This window comes from Sinocyclocheilus rhinocerous, unplaced genomic scaffold, assembly GCF_001515625.1.
Source record: "Sinocyclocheilus rhinocerous isolate Xijiao unplaced genomic scaffold, SAMN03320098_v1.1 scaffold1390, whole genome shotgun sequence".
In the NCBI taxonomy this organism is placed as follows: Eukaryota; Metazoa; Chordata; class Actinopteri; order Cypriniformes; family Cyprinidae; genus Sinocyclocheilus; species Sinocyclocheilus rhinocerous.
Window position 1 is genome coordinate 111,114 of NW_015665627.1, and position 13,986 is coordinate 125,099.

The following is a 13,986-nucleotide window of genomic DNA, read 5'->3' on the forward strand; positions in this document are numbered from 1 at the left end:
GTCCAATGCCTAGTCTAATACTTACTAACTAATAAATGAAACACAAATAACTATATATTTTTAATTAAATATTAATAAAAATGACAAAAGCACATTATTACAAAAAATTTTAATGAAATCTGAAAATATAAAAATAAAAGCTAATTCAAACATTAATAAAAAATAGTAACACTTCACAATAAAGTTCTGTTTGTTATTTGTTACATTAGTTAACTTGAACTAAAAATTTAAATACATTTATTAATGTAAATATTTAATATAAATTTCAACATTTACTAACACATGATTAAAATCAAATGTTGTATCTGTTAATGTTATTTAATGGACCTATGCTTACTTGAACTAACAATGAACAGTTGTATTTTATTTACGTAAAAATTTATAAATACGGTAAAAAAAAATTTTGCTCGTTGTTAGTTAATGTTCATTAATGCATTAACTGATATTAATGGGACATTATTGTAAAGTGTATAAACTATAAAATAATCTTCATTGCACCAATACTGTCCCATGTCTAAAGGTTTTTTGTCTGTACAAGCTTACAATTATTAGTCAGCAAATTCTTTCCTTAAAAAATAAAATCAAAATATAGTTGCAAGCAGTGATGATGGGCCCAAGCCACCAGTGCAACCGCCACCCCAGTGGCATCAGGAAAACGGTACACAATGGGGACATGCATTTACAGTAACCCTCTGGCAGTCTGGTCTTAAAGGTTACTGAAATGAAAGGGTTACACTATAACATCAAGAGTGTGACCCACACACACACACACACACACAGAGAACAATATATAAAACTGTGGTAACACTTTACAATAAGGTTTCAGTTGTTAACATTAACTATATTACTTAACATGAACAATTATTATATAGCATTTATGAATGTTAGTTAATATTAAGTTAAAAATGAACTTTTTAATATTATTTAAAAAGTCGTTTAAAGTTGTATATTTTAACATCAGTTAATGCACTGTGGATTAACATGAACATTAATATTTTATATTAACTAACATTAACAAAGATTAATAAATGCTGTAAAAATATATTGTTCATTGTTAGTTCATGTTAGTTAATGCATTAACTAATGTTAACAAATGTGACCTTATTGAAAAGTGTTACCAAAACTTTTAATGATCTATAAGCATCTGTAAATAATTATATGAAACCACATTACCCGTAGAGTACATATTAACTTATTTTATGTATTTGTTTGTCAATCTAACTAACTGAACTGTGCAGTAAAGGATCAGGCTTAAAGATTTCTTATCCTTTGAGTGAGAGAGAGTAGGATATATAAAACTTTTAATGATCTATAAGATTTTTTAAAATTATTTTAATGCTCTATAAGGATTTCTAAAATAATTATGCAAAAGTATACTGACAGTACAGTACATATCAACAGATCCTATGCATTTATTTGTCATTCTAATAGATGGAGATTGAGATGAACAAGAATAGGCTTAAAAGATTTCTAATCCTATGACAACATTAGTATTACAGCCTTCATCTGTCAGCTGAAATGTCTGATAGTTTTAAATTTTCTGCTGGCCCCTGAGGATTTTAAATTTATGAAAATAAGCATGTTTTCTCAGAATGACTAGTTCTCCATATGTATTTTTTTTAAAGAGTTTGGATTATGCACTTTAAAGATATAAGAAAATTACTGTTATCTTTTTTACTGTTATTTTTAATAAAAAGCCATGGCGACACCATTCAAGATATACAAAATCCGTTCGCAATTTAGCATCTTCAGTATCTTGGCATTACGTTGACAAAATTTGTTGTGAATTGCATCATTCTCCAACAAGGAGTATGCATTAATTCACCCCCAAAAAAAACAAAAACCTTGAAAAAAAATAAAATAATAATCCTTAGAAGAACAATAGTGCCCTGCGCCCCTAGTGGCTTGGGCCTTAATGAAATAAATAGCTGTAAGTAGTTACTCTATGTGTCTACCACATCCATGTGTTTTGTCTTCCTGCGTTCTTCCTACAGTCTCCCATGATTATGTAGAAACTGCTGGTGTTCAGGCCCATTAACTGTGATTCCTGTCTTGAGATCAGTGCCAAAAAGGGAACGGATCCAGCGGAGAATTCTTAGCTTATCATGGCAATGTTTACGGAGCTCAGATTTGAGCGATGTCCTGGGGCTGGCTTTCCTCTATGCTACATCATAATGAACTCTGGGTTAACAAATAGCAAGTGTTGACGTTTGTAATATCATGTTTCACTTCAAAAGCTTCAAACAGTCCACAAAGTTATTTTCACACATGATCTGATGATGACAAATGCCTTTGAGAAAACAATGTGATTCTTTTTTTCCCACACTTCATGCTTATTATTGATAGTGAGGTGATTATTAAGAAATGTAAGATAAGCTTGTAACTGAGTTTAGTGCACAGTACACATTGTTACAAGTCTAATGTTATCAGAGTTTCCTCCCTCCTGTGCTTTGAGTTATTTTCTGCTTTGGGCTTTTTGTTTATTTCCTTTTTGACTTTAGACATGTTTTGTATTCAAAACTCAATTCAGTCTCATCCTGTTCTTGAGTTGCACTGTTTAATAAGTGTGTCTTCTTGCATCCGCTCCTCTTACCAATATCACTCTTCTCTGTATTTAGTCTAGGCCATCATCTCTTTGTAGAGATACTGATCATCCTGTATTTTCCATGAGAGCTTGACGAGAGACTAATTACCCCAATCCACAGAGAAACTGCAGGGCATGTCTTTAAGGGAATAGTTTACCCCAAAATTAAAATTAGCTGAAAATGTACTTGCCCCCAGGCCATCCAAGATGAGTTTGTTACTTCATAGGAACAGATTTGGAGAAATTTAGCATTACATCACTTACTCACCAATGGATCCTCTGCAGTGAATGGGTGCCGTCAGAATGAGAGTCCAAACAGCTGGCATTACAATAATACACAACATGACTCCAGTCAATCAGTTACCATCTTGTGAAATGAAATCTGCATGTTTGTTAGAAACAAATCCATCATTAATGCATTTTAACTATGGCTTCTGACCAAAATATGTGTCCATAATCCATAATAACCCTTCCTCCAGTGAAAAAGTCCATCCTCTGTCATGCTGTGAGTCATGCTGTGGATCTTTGTAATGTTTTTATCAGCTGTTTGGACTCTCATTCTGACGGCACCCATTCACTGCAGAGGATCCATTGGTGAGTAAGTGATGTAATGCTATCTGTTCCGATGAAGAAACAAACTTATCTACATCCTGGATGGCCTGAGGGTGAGTACATTTTGGGTAAACTATTTGTGTTCTCATTGGATGGATCTTTTTGCCCAGTGTTTTGTCCATGTGACTGGGACTGTGTTTCTTGCTTACAGCAAAATACCATTAGATGTCAATAATGTTATCTTGCTGGATCAGTGTGACAGGGCTTTGGTTAAATCCTACATGTAAATATGCATTTGAAAGACAAGACAGGCAGTGATATCACTAGGAAGTAGATCAGGTTTCAAGAAACAGGTGGATAGTGCAGTGTAAGGGATAAGGATCAGGAGCTTTAAAGTAGTGGGGGTAAAGCAAGGGAGATGGAGGCTGAGGAAAGAGGGCCATAGTAAAACAGCAAAAAAATTTCCTGGTGAAAAAGGATGTCTCCTAAGGAAATTACTTTTGCATAGGTTACAAAGCCTGCCAAGGATTTAAACTCTGTCAGCATTTCATTTTTTTGAAATGCTTAAACTATTTAATCCACAGAGTAAACTTATAAAAACAGAAAATCAAAAATGTAGTGACCTATTTAGTTAGACTACTACTGTCTGGGTATGAAATAAAATTCCTTCAGTCCCACAAAGCAACACAGTCATGGTCTTTCCCGTCTCTATGCTGTTGTAGGCAATAACAGGCATGTTTATATGTTTATAATGTCAAATTCATGTCTTTCAAGGACAAGTCCAATTCAAGTATCATATCCTTTTTGGTAATATTTTCTATACTCTACTACACACTCTTAGAAAAAAATGGTACAGAAGTTGTCACTGCTGCCGTAACCTTTCAAAAGTACTAATATGCACCCCTTTGGGGTAAAAAAGGCACAAAGATGTACCACTTGAAAGAGTTTCCACCCCAGTAACAGCTTTTATTCTTTTTTCTGACAGTGCAGGTTAGTTAAAGAGCAATCCATTTCATATTTTCATAAATATATATTTTTTCATATTCATGTTTTTCAGAAGTCTCCAATTTGGTGTCCATGTCAAGTCTCAAATGATTTTGTTCACAAATCGTTGTTCTGTAAAGTAGATCAGCTGTTTAAACTGCCAAAGAGTGTCTGTTTATTATTGTAACAATGCAAACATAGATACGTTCACTGTGTGAAACTCTATCAAATCTTTTTCTGATAAATATGAGTTTTTATGTTTTTATTTTAGAATTTTGGCTTTTTCTTCAGTTCCGTTTTTCTCATAATCGAAACTTAGTATGCCATAAGTTTGACTTTTTATCTCATAATTTGGACTTTTCTCTCATAATTATTACTTTTCTCTCAAAATTTGTCCGTTTTTTTTTCTTATGTGACGGAAATGGACTTCCAGACTTAAAAGCATGATTAAAAATCAGCTTTTAATCAGACTGCAAACCACAAAGGTTTGTGTTGACTGAGCTTGTGGCGTTTCTTTTTCTTGATCAGAAGTTTCCACCTCTTAAGTAAGCAAGCAGTTAAGAACATGTCCAATGTCTTTTTGCTATTTTGCAGCTTTAAATTTAGGATTTTGGAATCCATGCAGTGAATTATTCTGTGAATTATTAACTAGCCGACCATTACTCAACTATCAGAGAATCCTGTCTGTCTTGTTTTAATGGTCCATTTCCTGATCTACACCTTCATTTACATTTCTGAAGAATACACTATGGGATTCTGTGTGGGATTTGTGTGTGCTTGGTATTAAGTGACTGACAAGAACAATGGAGGAGTTCAGAGACTGTCAATTATACAAGCATCTGCCATTACATGTCATGCTCACAAACTCTAACATATTTTTTCTCATATTTCTCCATCCAATTTTCCCCTAAAAGCAAATATTTGTCTAATTGTTGCGCTAAGGCACAGACACAGAGCCCAGTGGTCAGATCTTCTAGTAGCTGGAAAAGAGCATTGACTTGGGTTATGAAAGCCAGATGTTGCCGTCTGAAAAGGAAATCGTTTTTTCTTTTCTCTGTGTGTGCGGGTGTCGGGTTGGATGGAGGATGGGGTGTTTAATGTGTGGGTCGGGGCTATTAGAGAATTTTTAGCATTTAAAATTAACCTAGAAACTACAGACAGAGCATCTTTATGACCTTACAGACTAAATAAACTGTAAGTACATGAGAAGCTAGTCATATTCCCGACTCCACCATCTTCCCCCTGCTTTCCTGAGGAGCTCGACGCTAATTAACTTCCTGTTGGGAACATGCCTTTTCTTGGCACATGGCTCCTTGGAATGGCGGGTGCGATGAAACCGGGGTGGAGGTGTAGCCAAAAGAATATGTTTGGACTATGTCACCTCTTCCGTGAATTCTGCCCTGTCAGGAAGTGTGACTCGGCCCAGACAATAGGCAATTGTGAGACTGGACCTGAGCTAGCAGGAAACTCAACACACACACACACACACACACACAAATGCCCACAGTGTCAGAATCAACTTTTGTGACTTAAAACAGTCCCCTGAAGTCAAAGTAGCCAATGAGATATGAAAAGTCTACTGTGGATTGCATGGTGTCGTACCATTCCCTAATCTTGAATCTAATTGCTTGGTGTGATAACACTTGGGAGGACAGCTTACATAACTGTGTGTTTGTTTACTTAGTTTAGACTGTCTTTAGAGTATGTCCAAGGACAAAAATACAGGTCGTGTGTGTGTGTGTGTGTGTGTGTACAGAGCTGTGAGGAATGTTGTAGTCTGACCTCTGACCCCTCTGTGTGTTTGTGAGTCCATGCCTTGCTTGTCTCCACTCATGCACACACACGCTTAAAAAGATCTGAAAGCTTTCCCATTGGCCTTTGACAAAGACTAGACACAAAGAAAAACACCTGAAAGTGTACGCTTCCTAAAACAAACAAATGAACCATTGTATCCTCACGTATCTGTCATTCTTTCACAGTTAGCATCGTGTGTATAATGCCAATAAATGTTTGTGTCTGTCTGAGCAAACTTGGGGTTTCTAGTCTGTTTCTCTTGGATCCTTTTGGCTGTGCATTTGAAGTCTGTGCACTGTGCACATATCTCAGTGTACAGAATTACCCTTGTGGTGTGGTAGGGGTGGGATCTTAATGGTAGAGTGTGTCAAGGAGGGCATAAAGCGTGGCACTCTAAGTCATTTGTGTTTTTATACAGTAGCAGCATTTTAAAGTGGAAGCTAGTGTAGTGGATAAATGAAAATCACACACACACACACACACACACACACTTAGAAGTAATCCAAGACTGACTTATAGATGTTTTTGTCTTTTCAGGCATAAATTCTTACTGTTCAAATCATTGTAATGCAATGGAGATTTACAAATTCAGGTGTTTATTGAATTAAGAATAGAGATATGCATGGATTACTTATAGTTTATCTGTATGAATACATTGAATACATTATGTCCATTACTGGGAAATGTGTATGTGTGTTTATTTGTAGAATTTTGTACATCATGATTTGTTACTGCCCTTAATTTATGCTGATTTAAATAAAAAATATTTTAATTCAGTCAAACGAATCAAATGAGAAGAGGGGGCAACATGATAGCTTAAAATAATTTGATTACATTTAACAAAATGTAACTTAATTAAAATGCTAAAACATAAAAATATCAAGATATTAACTGAAATCATATTTCTTGTTTCCCCTTCAATAACTGTTTTATTTTGTTATTTATTAATAAAAAATAAATCCAGAATCACAGAATCACAAAATAAGCTGTTTAATGAATTTGATATATCAACACTCTGAGTTTTTGTTAATAAAAAAAAGTGGAGTGTTGTCATAATTACAGCAGAAATACCAGAGGGAATATATAATATATAGCCAATATTTTGATATTTGAGTCTAGAAGATTGAGAGTCACTGGTTTAGAAGCATTATTGTAATGACAGTTAGTTGGGTGCTTTAAAGAAAAGAGCGAAATATAATTTGGTTTTATTCCTTTGATTTAGAGTAAAAAGTGACCTGGACATGTTTTCATGAGTTTCAAATCTGTCATCTCATTAGCACTCCATCAAAAATATCCATCTGAATCCTTTAGCTAAAATTCAGGGAAGTAAATATTCAAGTATTCATGTGTTTGCTGAAGAATGCAGGTCAAAAAGGATGCACATTCATGTGGTTCCACATTTTTTAATAAATCTTACATTGGTCTTTTCTTGCTGACAAACATTACACTAAAACTAAATTAGAGTAATTGCAGTTGGTTTGGGATTTGTGAGAAACGCAGTAGAAAAAGTCTGTGTGGTCCATTGATTTTGCTCATCTGGCACTGCGTCATCTGGCTCATAAGGTTCTCAGTCTGTTGATGTGAGGCTTTGCTAAGCCTAATGTTACATGCGCTTACCAAAACATTGGCATTTGCAGTTCTTAAGGACACTCAGCAACTGTGCTGTTCCTTTCACACAGCCAACCAAAACTGCCATAGGCCCTCAAAGGATTTCAATTATTTTTTTTTAACCCAAAAAGGTTTGCTCTGACAGATCCAAACAAATGTGCGACATGGGGTAAACTACTGTTCAAACAGTAACATCTGATCTTGTGAAGGCCCAACCCATGCTTAGCAGGAGTCCTGCAGCCTCGAAACAGTTGTTCTTCTTTGCCTTTAGCTGTTTTTAAGGTAAACTGAATTATGCATGTCTGAAAATAAAATAAAAATAAGATATTACACAATATTATAGCCTTTTTTATATAGAATTGAGTATTTAACACAAAGTATATAAGACTCAGAGTTTTAAACCTCGGGGTCTATTAAGTAAGTTTAATAATGCCAAGTTGTTTCATTTCAGGTAAAGTCCAAGTGGTAAAACATAATGAGAACTGGAAAAAATTTTCATGCCATATGTGTATCAAATGCTTTATCCCCTGGATGACACAGAGAGAAACCAAAACAACACACAGAACAGGGGCAAAATATTAGATATGAATACATATTAATTCATATACTTCTTATGATTACATTTCAAAACTTCTGGTTTGCCCTGTGGTTTATTAACTCCCTGAATGATATTTTCTGTTGGCTGGCACAGAGCAGCAGATTCCATTGCAAGGCACTTTTGGCTTCCTGTATGAAATTCACACTTTAAACTTCCTACTGCTACTTTAAAAGTCTAGACAAAATATTTGAAACTTCACAAATTCCTACCGTTGCCAATGTCATCACGTAAATGTCATTTTCATGCTTACAGATGGCACCCTAACTAAAAATGTGTTTTTGCAAGACTGCATGTGGCATTCTTGTGTGGTCCAGCTAATGATGGGCTGTGAATGTGCAGAGCTGCACCCTCTGTGCGAGCAGCTGTACCTGAGGTGGGACTCAGCAACTGGGCCTGGGGTGACGGGTGAAGATGGTCAACAACCTTACCTGGCAGGGGAGACAGACACCATGATCAAGGAGGTGGTTCACCCAGGGTGAGACTCTGCCATTGCACTCCGGTCATGCTGACCCCTGCGAATTCCCCAAATGTGGGAATCTCGACTGCATAATTTATGGTAGTGGGGGACTGCGTTTGCGCTCTCCCCTGAATTTTGGGGAAGTCGTGGCCTAATGGTTAGAGAGTCGGACTCGACATGTCATGTCACGTCACGTCACTTTCACTTTCACAAATTAAAGTAGTCCCCATCAACAAGAAAGATATGAGGGAGACTAAGCAAAATATTTACAACATTGGAAAGACATGACACACAATGAATAAGCTTACAGTTGCTGCTCCTGACATATGTGTCCATATTCTGGTTCCTGGCTCCCTCTTATGGTCAAAATGTTGTTTGTAACCAGAGGTGTAAAGAGTACTTGAGTAGAAGTACAGATACCTTACAGTGAAAATTACTCTATTACAAGTTACAAGTCACCAATTCCAGAACAACTTGAGTAAAAATTTTATAGTATCTGATTTTAACAGTACTTAAGTATTTTACTTGCACTAAATATAGGCTCAAAGATGCACTAGTGAAAAACAAGAAAGAGTTGATTTGTGAGGAGAGCAATCACGTTTATTTTCTAAAACTAAAATAAACTCAAAAACTCAAAATAAAATAAAAAAATATATATCCTTTGAAAAGTTCTCTTCAGTATAACGGATAAATACAATAATGTTAAGTAAAATTAAAAAGTCAAAACCTTCTTGCACTGGATGTGCTGGTTTCGGCCTCATTGCCGGCTGCAGTCATGTCCTCATCTCATATATAAAACATCCGTGATTCACAACTACTTGCTAAGGAACTCACATTCACGAAAAGTAGCCTTGTTGACAGGTTTGGGTGTGTAAGGGCCAGAGGTGGGACCAAGTCATTGTTTTGCAAGTCACAAGTAAGTCTCGAGTCTTTGCATTCAAGTCTCGAGTCAAGTCCCGAGTCAAGACAGACAAGTCCCAAGATGTGCATAAGAATAGCTATATGCTTCTAGGCGTTATATCAATGAGACATTATTTGGAACCTCAATGAAACAGATTTAAAAATATTATAGGTCCGGGTCACTAAAGACCAGAATATGTATAATGATTGGCAAAACATTCTTGAATTTAAGGGTTAATGGAGGTTTAAAAAAAATGCACATGCAATTAAAATATGTAACTAATCGAACAAAAACTGTGGAGATCTGACAAAAACAGGTCTCAGAGAGGTAATTTTTTATTTTTTTTTAATCTCTGTTCTTTTGTCGTAAATTATGCTGTTACTCCAGTAATTTATACTAGCCTATATATCCAGCTCTCCCTAAACGCAGTCTCTGGCTTATTGCCAGTCAAGCGCAAGCACAGGCATAAAACAAACGAATATCATCAGCAAAAATTGAAGTGGTTTGGCTTTACTGCAGAGCAATTACTATACACAATGAAATATTGCTATTGCAGCAGTTAAAGATGCTGTATATATAGGTCCGGGTCACTAAAGACCAGAATATGTATAATGATTGGCAAAACATTCATGCATTTAAGGGTTAATGGAGGTATGATGGCTACGCCCCTGAGTACAGTAATTAATTACATTCACTCAAATACTTTACACCTGTTTATAACACCAGAATCGGCAGAGTCTTATGAAAATGTTCAAAATACTGATATATTTAATTGGTGTGAAGACTAAATTCATCGCTTTTTAATTCAAAGGAAAAAAACTGAAAATGTGTCATAAAAAACATCTGTGACCAAAAACAAATAGAAACTTTGAAGAGTTCAGATGCAAAAGCCTTTAAGATCTGTCTGAAATTTTCTTCTAAAATTTGACATTTTTAGTCAGGCTCCTATGTTTAGGTTCAGTCATTTTACTTGAATGGCAATGTATGGGTCCTTCTCTATGCCATTAAAGTGAAACAACTGAACATAAATATAGGAGCCTGATAAAAATGCTCATTTTAGATTAAAATTTCAGATGGTTTTTGCATCTGAACTCTTCATTTGTATTATAAACATTAAGAATAGCAATAAAGATTACCTCATTAAATAAAGACCTCATTAAATGCTCAATTAATAAGATGCAGGCTGTCATAAACAGGGAAATATTTATTATGCTTCATTAATAATAACTGCCGTCAAGCAGATGTTTAATTCTTCGCCTTTTTTCACAAATTGAGTAAAGGAGCTCTATCTGTTCAGCAAACTCAAAACCTGGGCTAGAGAGAGAGGATGCAGATTAAATGCATGTCAGTGGTGCCTGTTCATTTAATTCACAACAAAATGTTGTTTATCCAACCTGAAACTTACCGACCAGGTGTGTCTAGAATCAGAGGGATATTATCCAGTCGAGGCTCATTAACAATTTCTCGGAAAGCAGTAAAAAAGCAGTAAGTCTTCATGCCGGTCCAGATGGCAGCCTAATTTTCCTATTTAAGAAAAATTACACAATCTCAAAAGAAGTAACAATGCTACATAATATGGGATATATAAGCTAAACTTGTCACACTGTCAGTGTTTTGCATATAAATTAAGTCATTGCACAAACAATTACAGCAATAGAGTGCTGCGGTGATGACATATTTTTGTAGGCAAACCAAGAAGTTAGCTTTATCCTGGTTCCCTCAACAAAAATCCAATAGGATTTTTCCATTGGATTTGCTTTAAAAAAATCATAGGGGCACATTACTGATGTATTTCATGATGTAGAAACGTGAAAATATATTGAGCTTGTGTTAACCACAGGCCTTATTTCAGGCATTTAACCAAAAATCCATAAAAAAAAATAAAAAAAACAATAGCATTCAGGACGATGGAACAGGACATGCTACAATGCTAACTTGTTTCTGGGTTTTGGCCTACAAATTCCTGTAGCACTCTATATTGATAAGTTCAAATGAATGTTGCATACCTTTGGTGTCATTTAAATGAACGGCTCTCCAGGCGGTGGTATTTTTTTTAGGAAACATGTATCTTCCGTAGCTTCTGAAGGACAGTACTAAATAAAAAAAATATGATATTTCAACAAAACAAGAAAAATGTACACATGATATGATATAGCACTTTGATATGATATAGCACTTTATTGTCAGACGAGTCTGACATTTTTCTTGCATGACAATATCTATGTTTACAACAATCAACATCCTTTAAACAACAACATGCACTTCATCCACACAAGAACAAAACGAATTATACATTACATTCCCTTAAACATTACATTATACCTTACCCTCCTACTACACTAATACAACTACACCATGTTCACAATACTCTTGATTTTTGATTAAGTGTCTTATTCAACTCTAGGATTGCCTGATGCACAAAAGAATGCTTCAGCCTAACTTTGTTGAATCTTGGGACTCTGTACCTCCGGTTTGATGGTAATAATTCAAACTCATTATGCAGGACATGATTAGGATCTGAAACTATATTATTAGCCAGTCTTAACAAATTATTATAATAAGCTGAATCATATAGCTTCTCAAGGGGCTGACCTACAATCCTTGAGCACATTTTTAATTGATTGAACAACTTTGTTTTTAGCATAACAGACAAACTCTTATACCAAATGGAGATGCAATATTGCAGTACACTCATTATCACAGACATAAAGAACAACAGAAGAATCTGCTTTCTTACTCCGAATGACCTAAGACGACGAAGAAAGTAGATTATCTGATTTGTTCTTTTACAGAGAGCAACAATATGATCTTTCCATGATAACATATTGTCAATCATTACTCCTAAATACTTGTATGTTTTAACCTGTCTGATTTTTCCATTATGAATAAAAACAGGCGTTATATAAGTATCAGATGTAGACCCAAATATAATCTCTTCTGTTTTACTTATATTAATAACAAGATCATTGTTCTCACACCACTCTACTAATTTAGTCACACCCTGTTGATGAAACCCAGGACTGTCCCCGTCATTCAACACAGATATTAAAACAGTGTCATCAGAATACTTTAAAATATACTGATTTAACATGTCAGTTCGACAGGCATCTGTATACAAGGTGAAAAGGATGGCAGAACTGACGCAACCCTGGGGTACTCCAACATTTCCAACATTTGCGGATGACACAGTTTTATTCACTTTGACTCTCTGAACTCTGTTAGTGAGGAATGAAATAAATGAAATATACAAATATGGATTTACACCCAACTGTACAAGTTTTGACATCAATTTGTCAACCTTTATGGTATTAAATGCAGAAGAAAAATCTAAAAACAAAGTTCTTATAGTTGTATTAGATTTATCTAAATGTTTAGAGATGATATGCACCAAAGCAGCAACTGCATCTTCCGTACTACAACCTTTTTTATAGGCAAACTGCCAAGGATCCAGTCTATCTTTAACCATCCTAACTAAGTGCTGAAGTAACAATCTTTCAAGACATTTCACAATTACCGAGGTAAGGGCTATTGGTCTAAAATCTTTATATTCTCTTGGACATGGAATTTTTGGTAATGGTTTTATATATGCTGTCTTCCATAACACAGGGACAGTATGTGTGTCAACTGAAGCTTGAAATACTGATTGCCACACCGGAGCCAATTCATGTGCAAAATTCTTTAAAAGACCTGCACTACATCCATCTGGACCAACAGAGTTTTTCGTATTTATAGACTGAAACGTTTTTCTAACATCCTCAACTTCAATAAAAATTCTGTCTGATAATGATGGAGCCACAGTATCTATTATTTCATTACATTTGACATGTGTACCTATTGATTCAAATCTGGTAAAAAAGGTATTTAATTCATTCCCAAAACGAAATTCATTATCAATTACAATAGATTTGTTCGAAGATGACAATCCAGTCATTGTTTTCATGATGTCCCAAACCTTTTTAGTATTATTAGTCTTAAAGGCTTCCTCCAAACGCCTCTTATGAACTTCTTTTGTTTCTTTTAATTTAGTTTTTAACTCTCTTTCTGTTTGTTTAAATACCCTAATATCCTTATTCCTAAATGCTACTTTCCTCAAATTTATAACTTCTTTAATACCCTTAGTCTTTTATTTGGATAAACTTTAATACCCTTAGTTTGTTATTTGGATCAACTTTAATCTCTTTTGTAGGTATGACCAGCTCCACACAGAAGGTAATATAGTCATTTAACACTGTAGTTCCTTCACCGAGTGAGCCTTCCTCAAAAGTGTCCCAATTTGTCCAATCGAAACAAGCTTTCAGTTGTTGTATACTTTCATTCATCCACAATCTAATCAATTTCTTTTGTGGTTTACTTTTTTTAAGTTTTGTCCTGTACACAGGAATCATATGCACTACATTATGGTCAGAGTTTAGAATTGGTGGCATACTCTTTGACACATAAGCGTCCTTGACATTCACGAAGCACTTATCAAGAATATTGTTATTTCTTGTTTGAGTCTTTACATACTG

The 13,986-nt window shown here is 35.0% G+C and overlaps 1 pseudogene; it reads right to left on the bottom strand.

Moving 5' to 3' along the window:
• Positions 1-10,695: 10,695 nt before the first annotated feature.
• The window catches only part of LOC107731378 (probable endonuclease 4), a 10,267-nt pseudogene continuing 6,976 nt past the window's right edge, over positions 10,696-13,986 (bottom strand).